At 49.3% G+C, this 25,302-nt stretch overlaps 1 protein-coding gene across 8 annotated transcripts in view; it reads left to right on the top strand.

The window, feature by feature from the left end:
* ELFN1 (extracellular leucine rich repeat and fibronectin type III domain containing 1) overlaps positions 1-25,302 on the top strand; it is a 237,791-nt gene that overhangs the window by 43,875 nt on the left and 168,614 nt on the right. For 4 of the 8 annotated variants that reach the window (XR_012161103.1, XM_073362003.1, XM_073362008.1 and 1 more), the window contains exon 1: positions 18,922-19,324. The gene's annotated coding sequence lies outside the window, so the exon portion shown is untranslated. Of the gene's footprint in view, positions 1-18,155; positions 18,633-18,921; positions 19,325-19,933; positions 20,011-24,425; positions 25,091-25,302 lie in introns of those variants that run through there. The other 4 variants (XM_073362006.1, XM_073362004.1, XM_073362011.1 and 1 more) reach the window with 4 other exon arrangements.

The following is a 25,302-nucleotide window of genomic DNA, read 5'->3' as shown; positions in this document are numbered from 1 at the left end:
AGTCATGCAAAACTGGGCCAAATTACCTTTGTGGTTTTTCTGCTGTAACAATTATCCACTAAGAATGAAGCCAAACTCATCTCACTTGTGTGTGGGGATGGAAGGAAGGGATAAGCAACATTCTGAGTATGAATGGTGGAAGCTAGAGGTGATGAGGGACCAAAGCCTTTCGGGACACACTTAGCACAAGCCTCATTTCTGTAGTGTCTTGGTGCCTAGTCCAGAGATGGAGCGGTAGTAATGCCTGCAACAGACAGGCTGAACCTATAGCCAAGGCTCTTCTCGGTAGCTGAGGCGCCAGAGCATTAGTTCAATCTTCTGCCCTTCGCTCTGAGGTAAAGAAGGTGCTTTGGTTTAAAAGGCCCGTGCAGAGCCCAGAATCTTTCCTTCCCACTATTCATTTCCTTCGGGTTTGAAAAATGAAAGGGATCCATGTTTCTGTTGGAAAATGTGACCCTGCTCCTGCTCCTCTGAAGAGGCAAAGAGAGGCAGAAACCTCCTACCCATCCATCCTGGAGTGACCCAGTGAGGGGAGGGAAACATCCAGCTCTGTGGGCCTCATTCTCTGTACACTCACACCAAAGCCACAGCAGTGACCTCAGAGGAGTTACTCCCATGTAAACAGGTTGTGAAAGTGCAATCTGGCCCTGAGTCAGTCATCTGGAGATGAGTTCCTTGTAACTCAGTGGCAGTCTCTCCTTTATCTGGCTTGTATCTTTTCTCTCTCATGCCTTTCCTTTGTGTCTCCTATTTTCCGTCTCCTCCTCCCTCCATCCTCCTCTTTCTACATACCAGATTAAACTGACCTGAACTTTCATACTGTAAACCTCAATTAACATCAGTATTTTGAGATATGACCCCCCGCCCACCATCATCCCCCACCCTCTGTAGGTCATTAAACTACCTTCTCATGGGGGTAATTTCCTCCTTCGCTTTGCGATCCAATGGGCTATGCCACCTCTAACATCTGTAGCAGCTCAGAGGATGAATACCTAATGAGGACTCGAAGCTGGTCCTGTGCTAGAGAACAAACACTGTGGACAGATGGTCGATCATTACCCATTTTTATTAATTACTGCCTCTATAGTCTTTGATTTGGTCCATATGGGAGGTTCTCCTCATCCAAGCAGCAGTTTCAGATATTCGGTGGGGGAGAAATCCTTCTCTTAATTAAGCTGAATGTCCTGTTCCTTCTAGTCTGCTTTGAGGCCTAAAGATTGTTTTCTTTAAATTAACTTTCTCTGAAGAAGAAAAAAGGAAAAAAATGTTTTATCCAGCTGTGATCCAAGTAGACAGCCTTTCTACTCCATCTTTCCATTTAATTGTAACTTCCGGAAGATCTGCCCAAATAAATCTGACGTTTTAGTTTCTGCTTTAAATGACAGGTGGCTGGGCAGGAAGCTATCCCTTGGAGGGAATGCTAGGCCATTGAGACTTACTGGGACAAACTGAATTTCAATGGAGTTGTGACAATTTGTGCCAGCTACGGATCTTCCCCCTTGTTTTTCCAAAAACCGAGACAGGACAGGACAGGACCAAACCCTGGATCCAAACGTCTCTGACATTGAGGACATTTGGATCCTGAGCTAACCTTTGTGCCCATCTCTATCACTCACGCATGCATGCTTCCAAGGCTGGGGCCATGGGAGCTTGGAGAAGCCGGCCGGAGGATTTGAGAGCACCCCCTCCTAGTGTAGAACAAATAAAATGTAATTACTTTGCCACATTTGTGGGAGAGCCGGATCATTTTCATTCACCACCTCCCAACATTCTAATTACGGCACGTAGTTCAGTGCAAGTGCAATAGCAGGGCATGATAGTCTCCCACTTGGTTCAGACCAGTTGTGAGTCATTACATTTCCCTTTGATTTTTGTTGGAGGGACATTTTTTTCCCCCCTCAGCGTCACTTCCCTGCTCATCTCCATCTCACACAAGCCAGGAAATGTATTTTCGATGTATTAATTAAAATGTCTTTGCAGCAGAACATCTGCACTCAGAGCGATAGATCACCGAGTTGTGTGCGTGTTGTGGGCTTCCAGATAACTCATTGCTTTGCATAATTTATTCTTGCCAACACAGCAATAATTTTCATAGCCTGTGATCCTCAAGTATGTGATTATAAATCAGAGGTTTGACTCCATGTGACCTAAATGCTGAATTATATAAAGATAATTCATTTAGCAACGCAGGAAATCTGAATCTTGCTCACCTCTAGTCGAGTGGGTTAGGAGGTCTGCCATCAGGCATTTTGTTTTGTTAAATCCCATTTTGTGTGAGCAATGGGTCTTTTCAGGTATCTGTGACTGGTATTCACTTAGTGGGTAGATGCTCTCTGCCAATGATCATATTCAATTCCCTTATAGTATGGCTTGTAGCTGGCTAGTTTGAAAGATAAATAGGACATGAAATACAGAATTTCCAGTCAATAAAAGGAAACCTCAGAGGCTTTTTATATCTTGCTTCTGTCATACTTTGTTGGTGTTGTAGCTGCAGACCATTTGACAGCTGATCATAAACCTTTTGTTTGTTCTTCTAAGAGAATTAAATTAAGAACATTTAATTTGATTCCAAATAGATTTCCCTACATGATGAGCAATGTAGATCCGTTATTGGCAGCTACACCAAAATTGGATCACTTTAGAGGTCTCTCAGCCTATGGATTAAAACTGATTCTGTTCCCTATCCCCTTCATCTTTTCCTCACCACGAGCCAATTACATACTCTCCATCAAGCAGTAGTGACTCATGGGGCCTGATTATGTACATTAATGCACCTGAATTGCCTTCAGTGGAATTACTTCTGACTTGACGCTGCTGAGAGTGGAGAATCAGGCCCATAGTTCTGTGAAAGAATTGCTGCGCTACTGAAGGTTTTTAGACTACCATCCCTGGAAACTGAAGTCTTCAATTTATCACCAGAGCAGGTACACAAGTGTTCCCCATAATGCCTTGCTAACTTGTCTCACACCTTACCCTGAGGGACTACCTCCAAAGGTGAGAGTAACTGCCTCTATGGGCTATTCAGTCATTGGCTCCTCTACTAGATAATAAAACTGGAATCCATAACCTGTTGGATTTCTTTTACGAGATCTGAGACCAGCCATGCCCCAGATGGAAAGATTCTGTATTCTTTGCTGGGTGTGTTTGAAATGTGTCCCACTTCCTCCTTCAGGCAGAGGGGATACCCCCTTAAAGGCATTGGATTTGAGTGAGATAATGAGACAGTAGCTCGCTGTCTCTGTGAGGTCTGACGCAGTAGTGCTTTTGCCTTCCAGCCAAGGAACAGTTCTGTCCTACCCCTTCCAGGTAACAGAGTCATCTGATGAACCTTCGGTGGGATCCTGCCTTTCTATCCAGGGCTCGTCTCCAAACATCCCCCAGGATCTATGCATCCCCCAGGATCTGGTCATTCCATCTAGCAGGGGTTCATCCTGCTGGCAAGCTAGCTCAGCCTCTGGGCTTCAATCAAGCTTCCCTCCCGTCAAGAGAAGCTGAGCTCTACTCTCCTCCCTGGTCATGCCTGGACGAGTTCTCCTCCTTTTAACTCCCCTCTCCATGCCTGACCTTTGCTGCAGGTTAGTGGGGCAGGACCAACTGGGTCCATGTCCTCTCATTAACCCTCTCGTTACCAGTGTGGGACCTATCTGCCCCACCATAGGCAGTATCTAGCATGAACCACTTGTCCTTTTCTTCCAGACTGCAAGTGTTCCAGGTATTTCTCTTGTGTCTTGCTCCCGGCCAACAGGCTGAGATGCCTCAAGTTAGGACACTGGTGTGTCTTAAAGGTGGTTGCTCCCAGTGATCTGATGAAGTAAATAAACTGTGGCACAGAGAAAGGGGTGTGGATTCCCAGGAGGCTAATAATTATGACAGCAGCCCCAGCTTTGTCTAGGTTAGACCATATCAAGAGAGCACAGACTGTGAATTAACAAGAGTCTGTTCTTGGCTTGAAGATCAATTTTACTGGTTTGGCTGGAGGAACCTCATCCACCAATTATCACTCTGGCTCCAGCTATTTATGGTCACCAAGGTTTAAAAGATAAATTTGGCTGTATGGGGATCCTTCCTTAACCCACAGCTCACAAATGTTACCAAATGTTTACAGGCCTATAAATACCTCGGACAGATAGATTAGGCAATACAAATCAGTGCTTCCCAATGTCCCACAGTATTGGCAGTTCCACCTATACTGCACTTGGCCTGCTGGTGGGACTCCCATTTATGTCAATAGGAATATTTCATGCAGATCCAGGGTAGAAAACAACCATTTTATAGCATGATAGTTCTATTGCCCTGTTGATGATTCTTGCCCCATTATCCCCCTGGAAGGTAAAATGGGTTTAGCCATCCTCATCAACAATCCTGAGTCTTAGTTACCAAAAGTAATGGTTTCTGAGTGATTTCCCCCTTCCCTTTTTCCTCTTCCCATAGCTTTCCCTGCACTCCTGTCCTCATTTGGGCACCTAAATCAGGTTTTTGAATTGAGGATACAGAATTCCTCCAAGCCCCCTATGATCTGAGCAATATTCTGCAAGGGTCTAATTGCAATGGTAGATGAAGGCTCCTCCAATGCTAATAGTGACTCCGCTTCTAGTGACTGATGTACCAGTCTAAGCAGATTAGCTGCTGTTTTTGTTTGGTTGGTTTGTTGCTCTTGCCGGTTTGCTTTGGTTATACGGTATTAGATGAACTCAGCAGATGTAGCCAATTTTCTCAACAACAAAGAATGAGTCTGTATCAACTCTCTTTTATTGGAATTAGCTGGATGTGTTTGCTCTCGACAGTGGCACATTGTACCACATTGTACTGCAAGGGTTTGAACACCGTCAATGAAAAGAAAATGACCAAAGAGATGCACTCAGAGGCCTAGTGCTTTGTTTTTGTGTTGGTGTTACTCCCGGGACTCTTATTTAAAAGCTGCAGTCAGATTGGCTTAAGTACAATTGAAAAGATTAATGTTCTGGAGGTTGCCACTCCATGGTGCTTGGGGGGGGAAATGGCCTGTCTTGTGGATAAAGGTCAATCCAGATTTCCTGCTAACCCTTCTGGGTGTATTAATGATTAGACTATTTCTCTAGTCAATGTTAAAATAAGAGCTGGGCCTGAACCAAATCCCTTACTGCGAAGTTTGGGGTGTTGGAAATCTGAATTCCTGTCTGAAGCATGGGCCCATCTCCAGTTATGATCTGTACTCTGCTCATGTTGTTTACTGCTGTCGCAGTCTCCTGCTTTGCAGACTCAAAGGGCCTGAGTTTTTCCAAACATCAGAGCATCATAAACCCAAGGCTGTGGGCCAAAGTCTGCTAGCAATTGCACACCCAATTTGTGTGCAGATTTGCAGCACTGTGTGCACAAATGGACATTAGATGTCCAGTTGTCCATTTGCAAACACAAATACCCAACTTGCATGAACAATTGTGGTAATCAGTCATGAAAACTGAGTGTGTCATTGCATGTGCATTTTTCCACGTGGCTCTTAGCTTTCAGATGCTTTGAAAATCAAGTCTAAAGACCCCACTGGGGCTTATCTTCCAGGAGTTGGCATCTCTGGTGTGTTTTATTAGCTGTATAGTTACATGGCCTTAGTTGGTATTGTGCTACTTTATTTTGTATGGAGACAAACCCAGAGACAGTTTAATTCATGAACACTCACTCAAAGGTGTCCTTTCATTTACTGCTTTTATAATCAGCAATCTATAAATGCTCAGTGCACCCAAGGGGATTGCTAGGTCTGAAAAGTTTGCATATGTAGTGGAATAACTGTTCCTATTGCCAATGTGCATCAGCTGGCTTGTTTTTTCCCGATCTCAAAGAAATACCATTTTAGCTGGGGGCCTTTTCTTTGTCCTTTCACTCTCCCCGAAGCAGTTCACGTATTTATTGAACTGAGTATAATAATTATCCTTGGGGAGATGTTGCTTTGAACCCAGAGTTGGGAAGCAGCGCCTTAATTCTAAACCCAGTTCTTACACGATTCCCTCTGTGGCTTTGTGCAAGTCATTTAAACATTCCATGCCTCCATTTTTCCCTTCTGTGAATGGGGCTAATAACACGTACAGGAGTACTGATTTACAGATTGCTGAGGATTCATCAGTGAGTGTTTACAAAGGCCTTTTGAAGATGAAAAATACTACATAGGTGCAAAGTAATTCTATTCTTATTATACATTGCGTTTATATAGCCCCTTTCTTCCAAGGATCTCTAAGCATTTTACTAACATGAATTCATGCAGGTACATATCATTATTCTAGCATACCATATATGAGTAAAGTGAGCCCAGAAAGTTGTAATTTACCTATGGTCATATAATGAGGGTAGCCAAGCATGGAACCCAGGAGTCCTGAGTTAAGAACCTAGCAGTTCTAGTAATTCAGCATCCTTGGAATAGTCACCTGTGGCAGGGTGGGCTCGGTCCAGAGGCTCTCTGCTGGAGGCCTCGTGGCCCTGCACCACCCTGTCCCAGAATAGAGCAGTGAGAAGTCCTCCAGACAGCCTAGAGTGGCTGCAGAGGAGCGGCCAATCAGAGGGGCTGATGGAGCAGCCAATACAGGGCCAGACGGGCCCCATATAAGACAAGCAGCAGAGCAGAGAAGTTTAGTTGCTGTGTAGAGCTTGAGGAGCAAAGACTAGGTGACTGGCTGGAAAAGGAGCAGTACCATGGGCAGCTCACTGCGGACAGGACTGAAGCCCAGGGAAGGTTGCTGAAAACTGGGTGTCTGGCTGGTGGGAAGAGCAGCAGAAGCCCAGGGCGACTAAGTATAGAACCTGGCCAGGCCAGTGAGGGTTCTGAGATGGGTCACGTTGGTCTGGCTGAAGACTGAGCCCAGGCAGGCCTGCTGAAACACCATGAGCTGCAGGTACTGAGATGGGCCCTATCTGGGTGGTTGAAGAAGGCAGTGCCTCTGGAAGAAATCTTAGAGCTACAGCCCCATATCATGGATGAGATAAGAACTTGGACTGTATACCCTGGAAGGGGGGACAGGGTATGTGGCTTGGCCAGGGGACTGAGTCGCTGAAGACCCACCAAAAGAACCATCAACCAGGGGGAGGGGTGTTTGTGAGAGGTGGGTGCCACCCTGGTATCAAAACTAAAACCAAAAGCAGGCTCACAACTGACAAAGGGGGCTGCCTGTGAGAGGTGGATGCCACAACTGAAAAAGACTGTGATTGCAGGTATATCTGCCAGAGAAAAGGGGAGACAGGTGAGAGGTGGATGCTGACCCTGTTACATCACCCCAGAGAAGCAGTGTTAAAGCCCTTTGCTTGGGGCTTTTAACTCTACACTGGTCTAGATACTAGAAAAGTCTCATAAGGGACAATCCTGCAGGGAGAGGGAGCCAATGACCTAGCAGATCTTGTCCAGCTCCAGCTTTTGCAAGGCTGTGCCAACAGCATCAACTCAGGTCTGTGGCAGGTTTGTAGAGTTGGGCTGATCTGGGTGGGCTCAGTGGGAATGGGTTCAGAGGGAATAGTTCACAGACCTATTGGTAAAGCAAAGGGTGGGATGCTTTTAGCCCCCACCCCCCAATGTATTTTAAAAAGAATACTAACCCTCCATGTCTGGTATCTATTTTCCTGAAAGGTCTTGACTCTACCTGAAGATAATGAAATTCCTAGGGACTGAGAGGAAGGCACCTAGGATAGATGCTGATAAGGTCCATTCCAACACCTGCTATAACCCCCACTCCACCCCAGCCTACCGCACTGCTATACCTGCCATCCAGCCTTGCACGCAGTTTTGCCCCAAACCTGCATGGGGCCAGTGTCTCTGCTATTCCCCTCCCTCCGGCTTCCCTGCCAGTGTCTTAAGTCTTTACGATGGTAACAAGTCTCTCTCTCTGTATGCCTTTGACAGTGCTTGCCAATTGCCAATGTCAAAAGCCCCTCTGCTATACAAGAAGCACTAACATGTTAACTAATTCCATTCTTTCCTTTAATTCAGCTGTTAAAATGCATCTTCAGCACTGGGTGGTATTTCTGAGCTTTATAGAGTCTCCTTGTAGCATGGATAGGGTGAGATGATTGTCTAACCTTGCCAACAGGCATTCCATTCCGTAACCGTGATTAGACTGACGCTGATACAGGTTGGAATTCAAGGTTGTGTAGCGCTCCCTAAAGAAGAGCTGGGTAACGGTGAGCCAGGGGAGAGAGGAAACCTCTGAACATTCCCCTGTTAGGTGTTGATGGGTACTGCCTCCTACTGGGACCTCCCTTCTGTGTTAACGCTTGTTTTGTCATACCTCTCAAGCATCCGCGCTTACCCTCCTCTCACTCCAGTCTCCCAGGGCTGGGCAATTTATTCAGCTGAAGGTTTGGGATGGTGATAGGGTCTGCCATGCTGTCTGCTGCATCAGTCAGGAAAGCTATAGCATTGCTGACTGACAAAGGCCAGGGGGAGGAACTGAGACCTGCATATGGGGAAGGTAATTTTCAAACTCCGGTTCCTGAACTGGACATTCAAATGCTACCTTGGCATAAGCAAGAGGTGTTTTCCACCAAGCTGCCCATTTGGCATAGGAATGCAGGATTTGGCTGTCCTGTGAAGGCGCCCAAGTTGAAAGTGTTATCACCACCTGCCACGCTTCTACAAATGATTTCTTGAGAATATGCTCCATTTTGGACCGCACACATTAACTAGAACAGTTACCGGCACAGGTAGCCCATACATTCAGGTCATTCAAGTCCAGGGAGGAGATAAGTGGTCTTGTCAGAAGCTATTGATGCAGATTTGGGGCCAGTTTTCATCAGGCCCAATCGATGCTTAGACTTGCTCAGAAAATGGTGGTGGGGGGGAGAGACAGATAATTATTTAGCGCGCTCACACTCTTTTACTATGAAGCTTTTAGTAAAGCAGATATTCTCCAAACAATAGTCTCTGGAAAACGCCAGCCACCCTGGTACACTGAGCATGCATAGTTCTTTCTAGGACTGCCTGACTTCCATTCTACCAGCCAGGTTAACATGACAGACAACAAATACTCGGGAGGTTAGGATTCATCCCTCACTGTCAGAACGACACTTGTCCTCCAGCCGTATCCTTGGAGGTGACATTTAAGGCTGACGTTGACTGTTCACAAATCTTTCCATTTCACATTAGACTTTTATGAAAATACACAGAGAAGCCAAGACAAGGTGGTGAAACTGCAGAGAAGAGCTTGAATTTGCATTGCAGAATTTCCCCAAAGGAGCCAGTTGCTTGTATCCTATAGTCTGTCTATCCTCGTCTATTCTGTAGTGCCTCTCTTGTACTGTATGCAAACTGTCTTCCTTGTAACAACTTGCTATGAGCTGATATTCTTAACTAGAGTATGATAGTGTAACTGGGTGGGTGGGAGGAGGGAGAGTGCATGTTTAAGGGGGATTTGAGGGTTGTAGTAGTGTGGGGTATAGCTCTGGAAGCAGGAATGTGTGGGAGGCCATATGGAGGTTGTCACTGGAGAAAGGCTTTGTAGGAGCAGTCAATGTTTGTCTCAGTTTGAGGCTGCTTGGGGGACAAGACTTTAGGGGCAGGTGGTTGTTGGTGGGAAATGTGATCCTATGCTGGAGGTCAGCACCATGTAGACGTAAGGTGGGACAGGGTACCAGGTGTAGTTGTGGATTTATTTAGAACTGGGTATAGGAAGAAATGAGGGTCTGTGTGAGACTGAGCGTGTGGGACTAGGGATTGGAAAGTGTGTATATGGCAGGGTGTCAGTAAATACCTTAGGCCCTGTCTCCTGAGAAGGCAGTGATGGCCAATTGGTTGCATTTATCCTTTAAGCTGTGACCATTATCTAAAAGAACCTGAAGAAAGATTGTTTTTTTTCCTGGTTTTGTAGCCATGTCTGCAATAGGAAGGCAGCTATTAGGACCAATAAGAAACTTGGTTACAGTATTCACTCAAGGCCCAAGTTCTAATCCCAGCTGAGCTACTGACTCATTGTTTGGCCTCAGGCAAGTCATGGGACCGCCTTGTGCGTTAGCCAACCCAGCTGAAAAATTGGGTAGAGAGCAAGAAATTGACTGCAAACCACATGCTGTGTCTGAGCTAAACATCCTGGATAAAGAGATGGCAAAGCCAACTTTCATGGGAAGTTATAGGGTAATTCCTCCTTTTTTAAACAAATAATTATTACAAGAACATGCCCAAGCCAACTCCATGAAGAGAGCCTTATCTCACAGGATGGCTCCAGCTACCACTATATAACTTCTGTGCAATCTTTCTACACAATATTGCACAATATTACACTGTATTAGTAAGGGGGTGTGTGTGTAACTGCTCAGTATCTTTCTATGCAATACTTCACTGTCTTACTGGCTATTATTCTGACTGCACAAAGGCCCATTGAAATTCATGGTGTAAGTCACCTATTTGTTTCCTTTGAGCTTTGCAGGATTGTTCTATGCAGCTTTATGCATATCGTTTTTACTATGCAAAGTGAGGGTAACGGCTTTACCTGCTTTCTTTTAAAGCCCTGAGAGCCCCGTAGGCTGATATTTTGATTATTTGTTCTAAGGTTTGGGAAGGGGGGAATCTGAGCTCCTAAGAAATTTATGATTTGATGCTGTGTAAATAAAAAAGCCCTTTCCACAAAGAATGTGGTTCTTGTCTGGCAGTCTTCCAGCCAGGATTCTGCCTGCTACAATGGGTGACAACTGAATAGCAAAGGGACTTTATTATGCAACACAGTCCGGGTTTTATGGTGAAAGCACAGGACAGGGGATCCCATTGGTGACACTGGGTTGCTGCAGGACATCTAGGACTAAACTTTCAAAAGTGGCCACAACATTTGGGAGCCTCCATGTTTGTGTCCCCAATTTGAGACCCCTGGGGTCTAATTTTCAGAGGTGGAGCTCAGGACAAGTTATAGGTACTCAGCAGTATGTCCTCAACACCTCAGACAAACAGGTCCTAGGTGTCTCAGACCGGGCACCCAAAATCAGTGGCCACTTTTGAAAATGTCGGACTTAAATCTCACCATGCCTCAGTTTCCCCAGCTGTCAAATGGGGCCCTGATATTATTCCTGTTTCCTGATTGGTTGATTTGCAGTCCATCACAAGTTACCAGGCTGGTTTGTTAACATTGCATCCAAATAGACAATTTGAAATTTGTGCCATGATGATTAGCTACAGAACACATTTTGAATTGAACTGTTGCTTGTAACATTCACAGTTTGAGAGGTTTGGCGAACCAAAATTATTCACTGAAGGAATTTGTGAATAATTCTGAGCAACAAATACATTCAAGAACTTTGCATTCTCTTCACAGATAATTTTCAAACAGGAGAAAAGGTAAAATTCATTGATTGAATTATTCACTCAGCTACTTGTTTGATGGTCCTCAGGTGGAGGGTTCTATACTGTCTGTAATATTAACATGTTTAGGCCCATAATGTAATGCATTATGTAACTCTTGTGTGCCCTAGACTCTCAAATCTTTTTTTAATTCATTATTCTGTTACTCAAAATTTTAGAAAAAACCCCAAATTTGAAAGTGTGGTTCCTGTTGTATATGATCACAGTTCTTTGCCATTGTAGAGCAGTAGTGGGTTTATCAGCTAACACACTCCCACCCTCGGGCCTCATAAAATGTCCCCTGAAACCAATGGAAGCTGTAGCATTGATTTCAATGGGTATGGGATAAATCCCCCCAGAACAATTCTGACAGTGGAGATGACATAATGGACAACTCTTTTGCCAAAATCTGAAGTAAGGCAACAGTGCCATGTTGGCTTGGGCCCGATGGCACTCGGCACCTTCCAACTGAACAAACCAAATCAAGCCTTTGACATTTTATTTCCAAACTTCAGAGTGAATTACAAACAATGGAAGGGAGGGGAATGGGCTAGCTCAGGGCACTGGTAAGAGTCTTCCACCTCTAGAACCTGGGTTGGTAGTTACGGACAGTTTTTACCATCTGGCTGCTCAGTGCCCTAGGTGCAGTACGTTTAGTAGTTTCAATCCAATTTCTAGTGAACCAGTGTCCATACAACTGGATACTTTAGTGCTTCAGAGTAGACACCACCTCACCCAATGGGAGGGGTTCTTCCATCTCTGTAGTATCCCATTGACCTAGCTTCCGCCTCTTGTCAGCGCTAGGTTGAAAGAAGAATTCTTCCTACACTGAGGCCAGGTCGGCACAGATCCGTCTCTCCAGGGTGTGGCTTTTTCACACCCCTGAGAGATGTAGCTATGCCCCATGTAGACCAGCGCTGAGCCGCTCTTGCTGGCAGTCTCAGGATGTCTACACTAGAGCAGCACAGCTGTAGCATAGACACTGGAGCATGACGAAAGGGGTTCTTCTGGGATGAACTAAATCCACCTCTCCAAGAGGTTGTAGCTAGATCGACCGAAGAATTCTTCGGTCAACCTAGTGCTGTTCACGCTGGGTCTTAAGTTGGCTTACCTGTTTCTCAGGGGTGTGGATTTTTCACACCCCTTAGTGACACAGCTAGGTTGATGTAAGTTTTCGGTATAGACCAGACCTCTGCTATCAGACCAAGAGAATGGGCCTAGGGCTGGTCTACACTGAAAATGTATATCTGCAGAGCTACATCTCTCATGGGGTGTGAAAAATCCACACCCTCTGAGAGACACAGCTATGCCAGCCTAACCCCTGGTGTAGACAGTGCAAGGTTGATGGATGAAGTCTTCCATTGACCTGCCTCTCAGGAAGGTAGATGGACTACAGATGGGAGGCCCACTCCAATGGCTGAGTGTCTATACTGAAGTGCTACAATGCTGTAGCTGTTCCACTGTACGATTTTAAGTGTAGCTATATCTGTAGACTGAATCATCCTCTAACCATCCTTCCAGGTCATGGTTGGGCACATTGGCAGGCCAGTGTGCTAAAGCATTCCCTGTCTTTGCCCATGGTGTGCTTAAACAGAGAGGCTCAGTTGCCACACCTGGCCTCTTTCACTAGCACCAAACTGACTTTTAAAAAAGTTTTTGAAGACACAATGGAAAATAAAATCAAAACCAATTATAATCTATACAAATGCATCCAGGCTGCCAAGTTTCCAGCAGATGTGATTTGCCATGGTGCGATATTAGCACACTGAAAAATTGGAGTAATGATGTGCGGAAATATTTATCATCACAAAGACTGAGCATCTTGCAATACAGCTTTCTGAAATATAGTCTTTGTGCAAACATGGTAATTCTTTCCCCCAGCAGAGAGAGTGGCTCTTTTTGGAACATTTTAAAAATACAGTAGGGCTCTAGTCCACTTAGACTAAAAGCCTGTAAAATGTCATCTTTTGTTTTCCAATTAAGCTGATGATTTTAAGATAGAGCCTAAAACTCTCTCTCTCTCTCTCTCTCTCTCTCTCACACACACACATCTCTAACGTTTGGGAGGGAAAACCCATCTTTCTGATGTTGCGTAACTCCCCTCCTCTTTTTGGTGTGTTGCTCATTCACTCTTTCCACTGAAAAGCGTGTTTCTATTCCCAGTTTTTCTTAGAAGGAAGTGACTGGTGGAGATTCAAGATGCAAGGCCAGATCTTCAGCTGGTGTAAATAGACACAACTCCATCCGCGTCCATCACTGGAAGTCTGTCAATTTACAACAGCTGAGGATCTAGCCCACTGTATTTTTATTTGCTCTGGAGCTGGTTTAGACTATTATGTCACAAGCCACGTTTTCCATTTTTTATTGAAAGCACATTGTCAAGATATTTTATTATATGTACACACACACACACCCACACAATCAGTAGTTATATGCATTAGCCTCTTGAAACTAAAATCTGCATCAAGGCCAATTTGACTTTCCTCTGCTGGGACCCTATAATGGTTTGCTATTGTAATGGGTCCCACTCGTGCTGCCTTTTTACATTTATTATTTTAAATTACTTGAAGCATTTGCTTCTGGGGGAAAACTCTTCTGTAATGGAGTGTGAGGTTCACCCAACTTCAAGGTGTGCAGCTATTCTGCTGGTTTACATTGGTAGCCAGACTAGGTTAGTTCCAGTTTGAGAGTATAAGATGTAAGAAATACAAATGTCCCCTTTTTAGTCTTGTCTATGTCAACTTTTAACTATTTTAATTTTTCTTTGAGCACAGAGGTTGTTTTATTATCATGGTAGTGCCTTGATCCCAGCTAATCTGGATCGGGGGCTGGGAGGGGCCACTGTGTTAGGTGCAGCATAACCACAGGGTAATAGACAGTCTCTGCCCTGAAGAGCTTACAATCTAAACAGCCAAGACAAACAAAGGATGGGAAAAGAAACAGAAGCACAGAGAGGTGCCCAAGGTCACATTACAGATCAATTGTATTATTCTACCCAATTTATTATCCAACCCACTTTGCACAGTTAAACAAGCCGCTGACTAGCCACTGTTCATCATGTACATCTTTTGCCAATTACTTTATCCAGTCTCACGTGGACCAATTGATGTGCAGAGGACAGCATGAGAGGTGTGACAAATAGCTCTCTCAGTGCTACTCCACCTGCAAATAATCAGCTGAAACAGAAAATGTTTTATTAATCACTTTCTATTGGTTATTGCTTGATAAATTAGGTTAGGACTCTTTAGAACCTGCTGTGGCAACAGTGTATCCAGCTTTTTCTGACCCCTGATATCTTCATTGTACCATCCTCTCCTCCCCTCCATGAGTGTAAATAGATCAGTCATCTGAACCAGACTATATCTTATTTTACTTCCTGTCTTTAATAATAATATCAATGTCTGATTTAGATCTTACTAAAGACAGGGCTCGAGGCTGCACAGTAGTCAGTTCCTGGTGGATGAATGCATTTGGAGCAGCTTATTCAGAAGTCCCTATTTTTTCCCCCCTTCATTTATCTTGGTTTGTAACGATGTTGTTCTACCAATAGGCCCTGTCCCTACACCTGCCACCCTAGCAGCACTTACAAATGATGTCCTTGTAAAATGTTTTCATTTATCTAGGGGAACATGGGATGGGTTTTTCAAAAATGCCTAAAGGGGAATAAAACCTTGAAAGCAAATGGGAGCGAGGTACAAACCTGACCTCTTGAAAATTCCACCCCTAACAAACTGACCCCAGGGATAAATAGGGTGGATGATAAACACTGACCTTGGTTGAAACTCCCCAGCCCACCTACTTCTTCTTAGGGCCGAGAGAAAAGATGGGCCTTGCAGCCTGTTGATCTCCAGCATAGCAATAGAGCAATACTTGTGCTTACAGTCACCTCCCAGGGGCAGCCTCCTGTGGGGTTTCACGGATCTCCCATTTTAAGGGCCTGATCCTGCCTTCCCTTACTCACCTGAGTAGTCCCAGAAGCAGCACTGGTGTGTTATGCCACCCACTAATGCTGCTGGCAAGGAAGCTGCTGTACCAAACTAGGCTTTGATTAGCTGACACTATATCACAGTGAGAAGGGGAGACCAACAGAGGAAGATGCCAGAGAAAAAGTGCTGAATGGGGGAGTGTGCATGGTGCAGTGAAAACATTACTACACATAATTCACATAATACTGTATCCAGAGGTAGGATCTGACTCAAAGGAGGCCTGGAGCCACAGACCTCTCTGTTTAAGAGCAGGCAAAGCAAGAGAGGCACAGGAGAGTGCTAAACTGGCCGGCTAAAAACCGCATGGGTATGTGTGTGCTTCCTTAGAACATAGAGCCCAGAATGCAGGGATCCACATCTCCATCTACCCTTTTCTGTTCCCCCTTCCCCACCCAGTCTTCTATCCCCCAGTCTTCTATTCCACCAGTGTGCACACAGAAACCTGGAATGCCTTAAAGACTGAGTCGTGAACTTGACTCAGAAAGGTTAGGTGGTGAACAGTGGCTTGTGTGGCCATCTTTTGATGGCCAGTCCAGGGGGAATCCCAATGACAGCCACTATTAACAGGTTTCACTCTACTTTGTTTAACTCTCTTCTCCCCCCGCTACCCAGTCCCTGACCAAGGCATTTATCGAATGCTTCAGAGATCTATGGATCCAAGCAAAAGGCCCAAAATAGCTCACCTGCTTATGTTGCCTGGAAGAAAGGTTATGGGCAAGTTACTTAGGGGCTGGATCCATCACCCATTGAGTTGACTGGGGGGTTTCTATTGGCTTAACTGGGGAAAAGGAAGAACCCTGAACTCCTCTGGGCCTTGTTTTCTTCCCTCTGTAAAATGAGGCTAGCAGATTAATGGTGGGGCCAACCGATTTGTAAATTACTTTCAGGCCTCTGGATGAACAGTGTTAGGCAGCATGATCCCATGGGTATGAGCGGAGTTCTACTCTTGTCTCTACCATTGACATGCCATGAGACCTTGGACAAGTCACTTAACCTCTGTCGTCCTCCCCCACCCCCACCAAAAGGGTGGTAATTATAGCTCTGTAAAATGCTTGGAACTGAAAAGGGGCATATAAAGGCAGCTCTGTACAATGCTCTGTACAAAGGTAGCTCTGTACAATGCTCAGCCCAGAAGGCCCCTGGCCCTGCAGGTGCTGCTGCAATACAAACAGTAATAATTAATGATATTCCTCTCCTAGTTTCAGGAACACATGAATTAGACAGAAGAAACACCAAAGCCCAACGATTTCAAATAACAATACAAGGAGAAGGCTTCCAAGAGGGCCAGAAGGTCAAGCCAGGGCCCCGGAGCAGAGACGTCCTCTCAAGTAGAATAGCGCAGGGTGCATCTTGCTGGACCAATGGTTCTCAACCTGTGGCCTGTGGGCCACTTGTGACCCAATCAGCACAGAGCTGTGGCCCGTGTGACATCTTCAGGGCTCTACAGGTAGTATTGGATGTGGCCCCCATAACACATTGTGAGCCACACGGCACCCACGATGGTAAATCAGTTGAGAACCTGGACAGTCCATTTCATTTGCTTCCCTTTGTTTGGATGCTGCTTTTAGAAGCCTGTGTTTTTTAACTTGACTAAGTGAAAAGCCAGGTTGCCAGCTGTCATTTGGAGAAGCGCCACCCTCTCGCTTGTTCCCAGGCTGTCTCCCAGCTTTATTACATTTTGCTTCATTTCTTGGCTGTATTATTATTATTATTATTGAGCCGAAAGAAAGAAACGCCCAGCTCTTCACTATCTCGCCTACCTCTTTGCACCCCGCACCCTTCCAGGCGGCCAGGGCCAATGCTGCAGCATGCCTGACTCAAAGCCTTGTGTGGCAAATGCGTTGAGCGTTTCTGATGTGTTTGGAAGCCCCTCTGCGATAGACACAAGTTCTCCAGCTCATTAATTTCCAGAAATGAGAGGAGTAATGGAGGGGAAAGCTGCTCTTTTACTCCTAGACAAGCCAAGAGCCCCTTTCAATGGGAGATGCATTTTCTCTCAGCTAAAGGTGTATCGATTTATTTGTTTCTCACCACAAGTAAGTCTCGAGGAACGTGTCTGATCCGCGGCGCTGGGGTGAATTATTCTTGGGATCTTGGCTAATCCCGGCTTTATTTCGGCCATTGGTTGTTAAAGAGGCCCCTTGTCACTTCACCACACGGAGAAGAGGGAAGGGGGCCCATTCGCCTTGGATTTCCTTGGGGGGCGGCGGCGCAGGAGGGGGGGGAGACAGAAAGCAGGGAGCGCTGGGAGAGGCCAAGAGCTTCATCAGCAGCGATCTGCCCCGAGCTGGAAAAGCTGCTCTCGGTGCCCAACACGGGGTGAAGCGCGTGGGACAGAAGCAGGCAGTGAAAGGGAGGGGGCTCCCGGGGGGAGCAGCAGGTGCTGCAGTCAAAGCTGCTCGGGATTTTCCCCTCCTGGGGTGAGAGGGCCTGATGGGATTTGCGGTTTAACAAGAAACTCCATCCTCACCTGGGGTGGGGAGATGTGCTTACCTCCCCACCCCTCCCCCGCCCTAGGAGTTACTAGAGACACGGGGGCTGGGGATCAAGCACCCTGTTACTGCTCCACCTCTTGGCCCGTCCCCGGGCATCCCAGCTCTTCCCTTTCCCAAGCAGAGCATTGCCAGCCGCGCTAGCCTCCAATCCAGCGCGGGGACAAGTCACCCCCCGCCCCGGGCTTGCTGTGGGCTACGCGGGTCCCTCCGGGCTTTGCAGCGGGCTGGGCAACATCCCTGCCGTGTCACTTACTCCCCCGGCTCCGTGTGCGGCGAAACTTCCGCCCGCACGCTGGGGACGGGAGAGCCCAGCCCCGCAGAGCATCCCCCCGCCGGGGCTGGGTTATGCCAGCAGCGCGTTTCCAAGGAGAGTTCTCTGGAGGGACCCGGGATGGCGCTGGGACTCCGGAGAGGGGCCGCTCCCAGCCCTGCTAGCGCAAGGCTCTAGACTTACCTAGCCACGGCTGCCCCTTCCTAACACCCAGCCCACGCTTTGCCGGGCCAGATCCACCCCCAGCGCCGCGCCCCCGGCGAATCCCCAGCGGCGTGAGGCTGGTGATCCCTTTCCTCTCCCTCCGGCTCATCCCCTTCTCTCCAGGACAATTAACGGACAGCTGCTTCAGCCTCGCATCTCTTCCAGACTGCGCCGGCCGGAGGAGTGGGGTGCATCGCTAATTACCCCGGAACCGGCCGGCTAGCGAGCCTAGCCAGGTTGAGAGCGGAAAGGAAACAGCGGCCCGAAAAAGTTACCCGGAAAGTTTGCAGGGAGCCCAGAGCCTGAGGACCGCGTCTGCGCCTCTCCCAAGCCCGGCCCGATGTTAATCTCCCTCCCTCCGAAAGTGGGATATTTACGACAGCGAGCGAGCGAGATGCAAGGTAAGGCCTCGGGAGGAATCCAAACCCAACCTGCCTGCCAGCCTCTCCCTGGGCCCTAGAAGTTTAGGGCTGGGGACTGGGGTAGGGGGCTTTGCCAGCGGGGAGCTCTTCCCTCCCTTCCCATTTATAGACAGTCTTGGCCAAACAATCTGATAAGAAGCGTTGATGCTTCAACTTAACCTAACGCTCCATTGGATCAACCCGCGCCTTGTGCTGAAGTTACACACCCCCTTCCCCCCCCCCAGCCCCCGCCCCGCTCCCAGCCCCTCCCCCCACTCGGACTCCTACATTAAACCTTTGATCACGCTCGGCAAGAATGTGTTATTACCTAGGCGCGGGGCATCGCCGCTGCTGGATGGCCCCTCTCCAGCCCCAGACCCCTTTGGAATAGATTTAAATAAAACCCCCCAACAGCGGAGCCCAGCGCTTTCAACCGAGGCTCGCCTGGCATGAATCCCGTTGCATTTCCTGGATCTTGGAGGTTCCTTGCTTGACGCAGTGAGGAGCTGCAGCCTTCTCTGTTCTCAGGCCGAGTCCAGCCCTGGGATTTGTCTGTTTGAAATTTGCCGTCTGGAGTGTGGGAGCCGCCGGCGCGGGGGGGGTGTGGATCGGCCGGAGAACGTGTCCCCCCAGGGCGGAGATCAAGGACCATCCGGCCCGGCCGAGGGACCTCTCCCCCATGTCACAGGCAGGTAAGTGAGCCGACCTGGGTGGGATTGCGAGGGAGGGGAGCGGGGCCAGCAGCCGGCGCCTTGTCCCTGGCTTCCCTTCCCGTCCAGCCCCTGCCGCAGTACCGGGGGCAGCGGGCGCTCCCTCGCCTTCCCCCGGCGGCTCCGGGATCGGCTGGCGAAAGGGGCCGCTCCGTAGGGCGGTGCGCCGGGAGCAGCCAGCCCCGGTGCCCGCCCACCCAACTCCGCGCTCCCTTGGCAGCTCGACCCCTTTCGTAGCCAGCGCTGCCTCCTTCCCCCGCTGTCCCCCCGCCCCATCCCGCGGCAGATGTTGCCGGAGATAAGCCCTGTCTCCCGGGCGAGCGCTCCGCCTGCCGGGCCAGCCTGAGCTGCTCCTGCGCCCTGGGAGAGGCGCCGGCCCCCTCCCGAGCTGGCCCCTCTTTGCCGGCAGGGCCGCTGCAAACGCCCGGTGCAGCCCGCGGGTGGCCACACGGGCTCGCCCAACTTTCCGAAGGCCGGCCCGGCTGGCGGGGCCAGCTGCGCGCTGACCTCGGCTTGCCCTCCGCTCGCTCCCCACCCAGGAGCCCCCGGGGCTCGGGGGCGCCCCTGGCGGCTACCTGAGTCCTGGGTCCGGGCAGGTTTCAGCACCGGCGGCCGGCGGACAGCTCCCAGCGCCTCTACCCCGGAGCGTCTCAGCAGCGCCACGCACGGTACCCCTGCGCCCTGGCAGAAGCCACGAGCCGCAGCCCCGGGCAGAGGGGATCGCCCCCCTCGCCAGCAGCTAACAGGGCCCCCCAGTTCCGGAGGCCGTGGAGTATAAAGAACTGGGTATAAATCCGCTGCCTGCAGCTCTCCTCTTGCTCCCACACCCCCAGCTCCGAGGCTGTCCCCGCTCCGCCTAGCTCCTAGCCGGAGTTAGGTTTCTCCCTCCCCTCGGTGAAGCCAATGGTTCCGCCTGCGTCTCCCTGCACTTTAGTCAGCCTTAAAGCAGCTCCCTGAGGCCTCGCCCCTAGGAAGGTTAATGCAACTGTTGCCTTCAGCAAGGTCTGGTGATCCGGAGCTAAGTGCGATCCGGCGCCCGGTGCTGGCAGGGGGGAGTTGTAGCCCTTTGGAGGGGGAAGCTCGCAAGGCTTCGCAGGGCTCACTGTCTGCCGGCAGAGAAGGGAAGAGTTTTGCAACCCTGGCTAAAGTGTGTGTGTGTGTGTGTGTGTGAGCGCGCTGGGGGGGGGGGGCGGGTGGATAATAGCGATATACCCAAATGTTGCTTAACAGCCGCTTGAAATCTTCCTGACAGGTTAACTTGTGCTCAGATAAAGCTGTTTACTGATCGCTTTGGAACTTGTCGAAAATGACTAATGACCTGACGGTTACTATTCCTGAGAGAATGCAACTCGGCGCTTGTTAGTCCTGCAGATCCGGAGGGCTTTGCTTGGGTTTTCACATTCGGCTTTCTCGGCGTGTTTGCGTGTGCGTGTTTTATCAATAGATTTCTTTAAATCACACGTTGCTAATTTGCTTCTGAGTTGGCGGCGCTCTGCTCTAACTCGCCACGTGTCCTCTTTAAAACGAATTCTATTTTTGCAGCCAAAAACGTGCCACACATATAGTTTTACTTAAACAAACAAGCACGGGGAGGTGTGTGTGTGTGTGGGGGGGGGGGGGGGGACAACGAGGAACTCTCTCACAAATGTGGGCTTGGATTTTAATCACCTCTTATCCCCGGTCCAACAATATGTGGCTCTAATTGAAATGAGGACTGCAGAGGGTTCTAACCTTGTTAAAGAAAAACGTTACTATTAAACCTAAATGCTCGTCTCTTCTTGGCATCTCGTCCTCTCTCCCCCCAAAGATTCCCCTGGATTGGCTAAGTTTTGAAATAATACTAAAAGCCAGGCTTGGACAGATGGACAGTCCATCTCTTTGATTAGTCTCCAGTGGGTTTTCTCCTCTATTAGATTGTGTGGCTTCAGGTTGTAAAAGAGATGCCGTTGCTATCCGATGAATGCATTGCGGCTTTAATTATAATGACAGATGTTGCTGCAAAGTTCCATCTCGGTAACAGAATTAATGATAAACACAGAGGGCCAAGTAGCTTGCCAATCAGGGAGCTCATTGTTAAGCCGGAACCAGAGTTGCCAAATAATTTTCAGGATGCATTTTAATGAAGTTAGGCCAGTCCCCCCTTAGCCCAGTGCCCAGAACCCACCTCAGCGTGAACTGGATCTTTAGACTGCCCCACACACACACACACCCCCTCTCTTAGTCTGGGCTCTAGGAGAATACTGGACAGGCGATGCACACGGATGGACCCTTGAAATCTCTTCCAGTCTATTTAAAATCTGTTGCTTTACAGCTTGATAGCCCCAGAGTTGCTGTACTTGATGCAATAAACGAGTCATGTCGGTCCTGCTCTGGGTTTATTTAAAGCGTGTGTTTCCTTGTGTGCGGTGAAGGCCGTCGGTCCCTGGTCGGCCTCGCTGCTCCTGGGAGCTGTGGGGAGAGATCGCTGGTACTGTTACTCTCCTTCACACTCGGTTTCACTGGAACAACACCCAGTCTTCACTTCGGGGCTGCCTTCGGTTTAATAACGCCTTCAATCCTCGGCAGAAATAGAACCGGCTGACTCGCAGGTTGCTGTTTTCCTCCCTCTGGAAATGTCAGCTTCTCTGCGAACAACTTGCCACCTGCTCCCGCGAGGCGCAGGGAAGCGACGTCTATGCACGGATTCAAATCCAGCCCTTTCACGTAGAAACCCTCTCCCCAGCCCGCATCCAGTTCACTCCCGCCCTGGCCGGGGCTGTATCCCCCGCTGCTCCAGCTCCTGTGGCTGGGCCATTTCGCAGCTGATGGGGCAGTTACGGTCCTTCTGGCCGCTCCGCGTCCCCCTTCTCCGGAAGGAATCGCTGGGAGAGCCGCATTCGCTGCTGTCCACAGTCCTTGGCTGGCTGCGCGCGTCGCTTACCCCTTCCCCGGCCCTGCCTTCTCCTTCCAGCCTGATTTATCAGCCGGCCTCGCGTTAACCAAACTTTGCATGCGCTCCCTTTGCGCTCTCCCCAGGGGCAGAGCCCCGCAGCAGCGCTCCGGGCGACTAACTTTACCGGTCTGGCTAAATAACCGGACGGCTCCTGTCTCCGGCGCCCTGGGTGCTGCCGGGGGGGCTCCTTGGGGCCAAAGTGTTTGTTACGTGCGCCCTGTTGAACTGGTGTGTCACACTCGGGAGTAGGACTCGGGAGTTAATGACAAAGAATCATGAACTTCTCCCGTTCCGAAACGCAGTTCGGCAGCGCGCTGCGCGCTGATCCCCTCTGGCTCCGCTGCGACGCCGAGCTGTCAGCGTAGCTGCGACCACTGACCTTCCAAACTACGCCACTGCCCCTTACCGCCTCCTATTAGCCTGGGCTTTCTCCCCGGGCCTACAACACACCCAATTCCACCTGCGAGAGAATCTCTCTCTTCCAAAACCGTCGCTCCGTGGCAGGGAGCTTTGGATTTGGAGTGTCAAAGATGATCCAGTCTGTTCTTTCTCTTGCAATGTGAGACTTTTCAAATTGCCAGAGGTTTCCCTCCCTTTCTCAGAGCCTTGGGCCCCCTCTCACCAATCAGCCTGACCCAAAGTTTTTAAAGCCTATCAGTCACGCCCAGTTCCCTAAAGACCCGAGCCCAAGCTCTGGCATACAGTGATGTCACTGAACACACAGACTTTTCGGTTGTGGTGATGTCACTGAATACACCGGCTCTGCTGTTGTAGTCACTTTCCTAGGAGGGTTAGACAGCATCCAGATCTGGGTCCCCATCTCCTTCCATCGTCCATCTCTCTCCAGCTCGGCTTGGTATTTTGCTCCTGATTAAACTCCGTATCAATTACTCGCTCTCATTCGAGTTCTGAGGGCATCACTCCTGCATTAGCCACACGGGCTCAATCGCTTTTCCTAATGTATCTTCGAGAAGCATGCGAGCCCCCAGCCCAGGGGCTCAGCTGTGTTACTCCCAGCTGGACGGCTTTCCTTCTCTTGACTTCCACGCATAAAAGGGTGCTTTTGTCAGGTTTTCAATTTTTGCTATCAACAGGCTTGCTCAGCGGGGAGAAGGTATAAACAACAACTCAGATGACAGTGACCTTTTAACTCACTCTCCATTAGAGTCCACTTTACTTGCCCTTTCTGTAATTACGGTCCTCGAGATTCAAGCAGAAGGCACCTTCTCTCCGCACCAGGGCCAACCTCCTTCTGTTAGTTTGATGCATTTCATTGCCAGTTTGCACTGTATTAAACATTTAGAAGTTTGCCGTGGTGAATAAAGAGATCATTAATATAAATTGATTCCAGTGTTTCAAAGAGGGTGCCACCGTATATACAAATGACATCTATTAAGGGAGCCGTAGAGTGAGCAGTCGGTGCCTGGCGAGGTGAATTTCGAATTATTGCAGAATGTTCCCAAATTAACGGTTTGTTGCTCTGAAGTCTCCGGCAGCGCCAAAACGCAGACGCCGTAAAGGAGGGTGGGCGGAATCAGGACGCCTGGAGGGGATTGCAGGCGGCCGTCTTGGTTTAGAGGTTCCTCAGATCACTTTACAATTACTGTATAGATAATCAGGCAGCTTTTTATCTCGCTCCCACAAAACTTAGGAGGAAGCTGCATGCCCAGGGTAGCGGATGCTGCTGCGCTTGCTGACCCAGGTCTGGCTAGGTCTGCAGGGAAAGCGGAGTTCACCTGACCCCCTATGCCCCCAAGCCACACACAGAGAGCAACAGAGGCTTCCAGTGCAATACTTGGGGCGCGGCGCTGGGAGAAGAGCCTGTATCAGGAAGCGAGGGGAAGAAAAGACAAGGGGAATATTAGTCGAACGGGCCTGCCGCGTTGGCTTGTCTTTATAGCCGCATCCAGTGGATTTCCAAAGGCAGGGACCGCAGCCAAGAAGCGTAACATAAACGAGGTGACAAGGCACGGCCCACAAATCCCTGCGTTTAGTGAGAATCCGACAGGATACAACACTTTCCAGACTTTGCAGGGAAAGGCCAAAGGCTGGGAATCAGGGAGCCAGGTGCAAACAGACAGGGGTCCCAACCAGGCAGACACTTTACAGCTTTGTCTCTCCCACACGATACAGGCTGCACATCCCTGTCCCCTTCTTCCCCCTCCACACCCACTCACCCCGCCCCCCCGGAGTTGAACCTGGAAATGATCTTGCTTGGACCCTTTACTTTGTGGCCGGCCGCTCAAAGTCCTGCAAGAAACTCTGGTTGCGGGCACTGAGCGCTGTGTAAGTAGGGGACTAGGGTAACAGCTGCTTTGCCTTTGCGCCTGGAACAGGGACGAGGGGTGTGAACCCATCGCGGTGCCTGTGCAGATCTGGAGTAGGAAGCCTAGTGATTGTTGTCCCCCTGCCCCCCGGTTTGCAGTGCAGTTCTTCTGCGGGCTGTCCTTCCTCCGGCTCGCCCTCTCCCCCATGCACCAGGATTTATCTCCATTCGCGGTCTCTGGGATTGAGTCAGCTCCTTTGTATGCCGCTTGAATTGGCCAGCTGCTTTGTAGAGAGAGGCTGAGATCGTGCTGTGGGTACAGAGAAAGAGAAAAATCAAAGCCTGGGATGAAAACGGGACAGGAAGCGGGAGCTCGGGGAGGAAAACAAAGAGTGAAGAGCGAGGGAAGGGGAGCTCCCTGGGGAGCTGGCTGGCGAGCCGGCCAGATGGTTCCCGAAGCAGAGAAAGGGGCTGCAAAGGAGGGTCTCCCTCCCTAGCCCAGATGCAGACTGACAGACCCACTACATCATGGGGGTAGTTGGGGACGCGGGTAAGGCCCGCCAGGAGGGGTCTGGGTGTGTGTGTGTGTGTGTGTGTTATCCACTTCTTAACACGGAGCGATCGGGAGCGGACAATGACACGTGGAGGATGCAGCTAGCAGCAGCCAGGTGTGGGGAAGGCAGAGGCAAGTCCGGGTTAGGGCGACCACGGTGATGGGCGCGGTATAAAGAAACTAGAGAGATGGACAGCGAAGGATGAGGA

This window comes from Lepidochelys kempii, chromosome 10 (assembly GCF_965140265.1).
Source record: "Lepidochelys kempii isolate rLepKem1 chromosome 10, rLepKem1.hap2, whole genome shotgun sequence".
Classification (NCBI taxonomy): domain Eukaryota; kingdom Metazoa; phylum Chordata; order Testudines; family Cheloniidae; genus Lepidochelys; species Lepidochelys kempii.
Note: the sequence above shows the minus strand (reverse complement) of the source record. Positions and strands in the feature narration are given on the sequence as shown.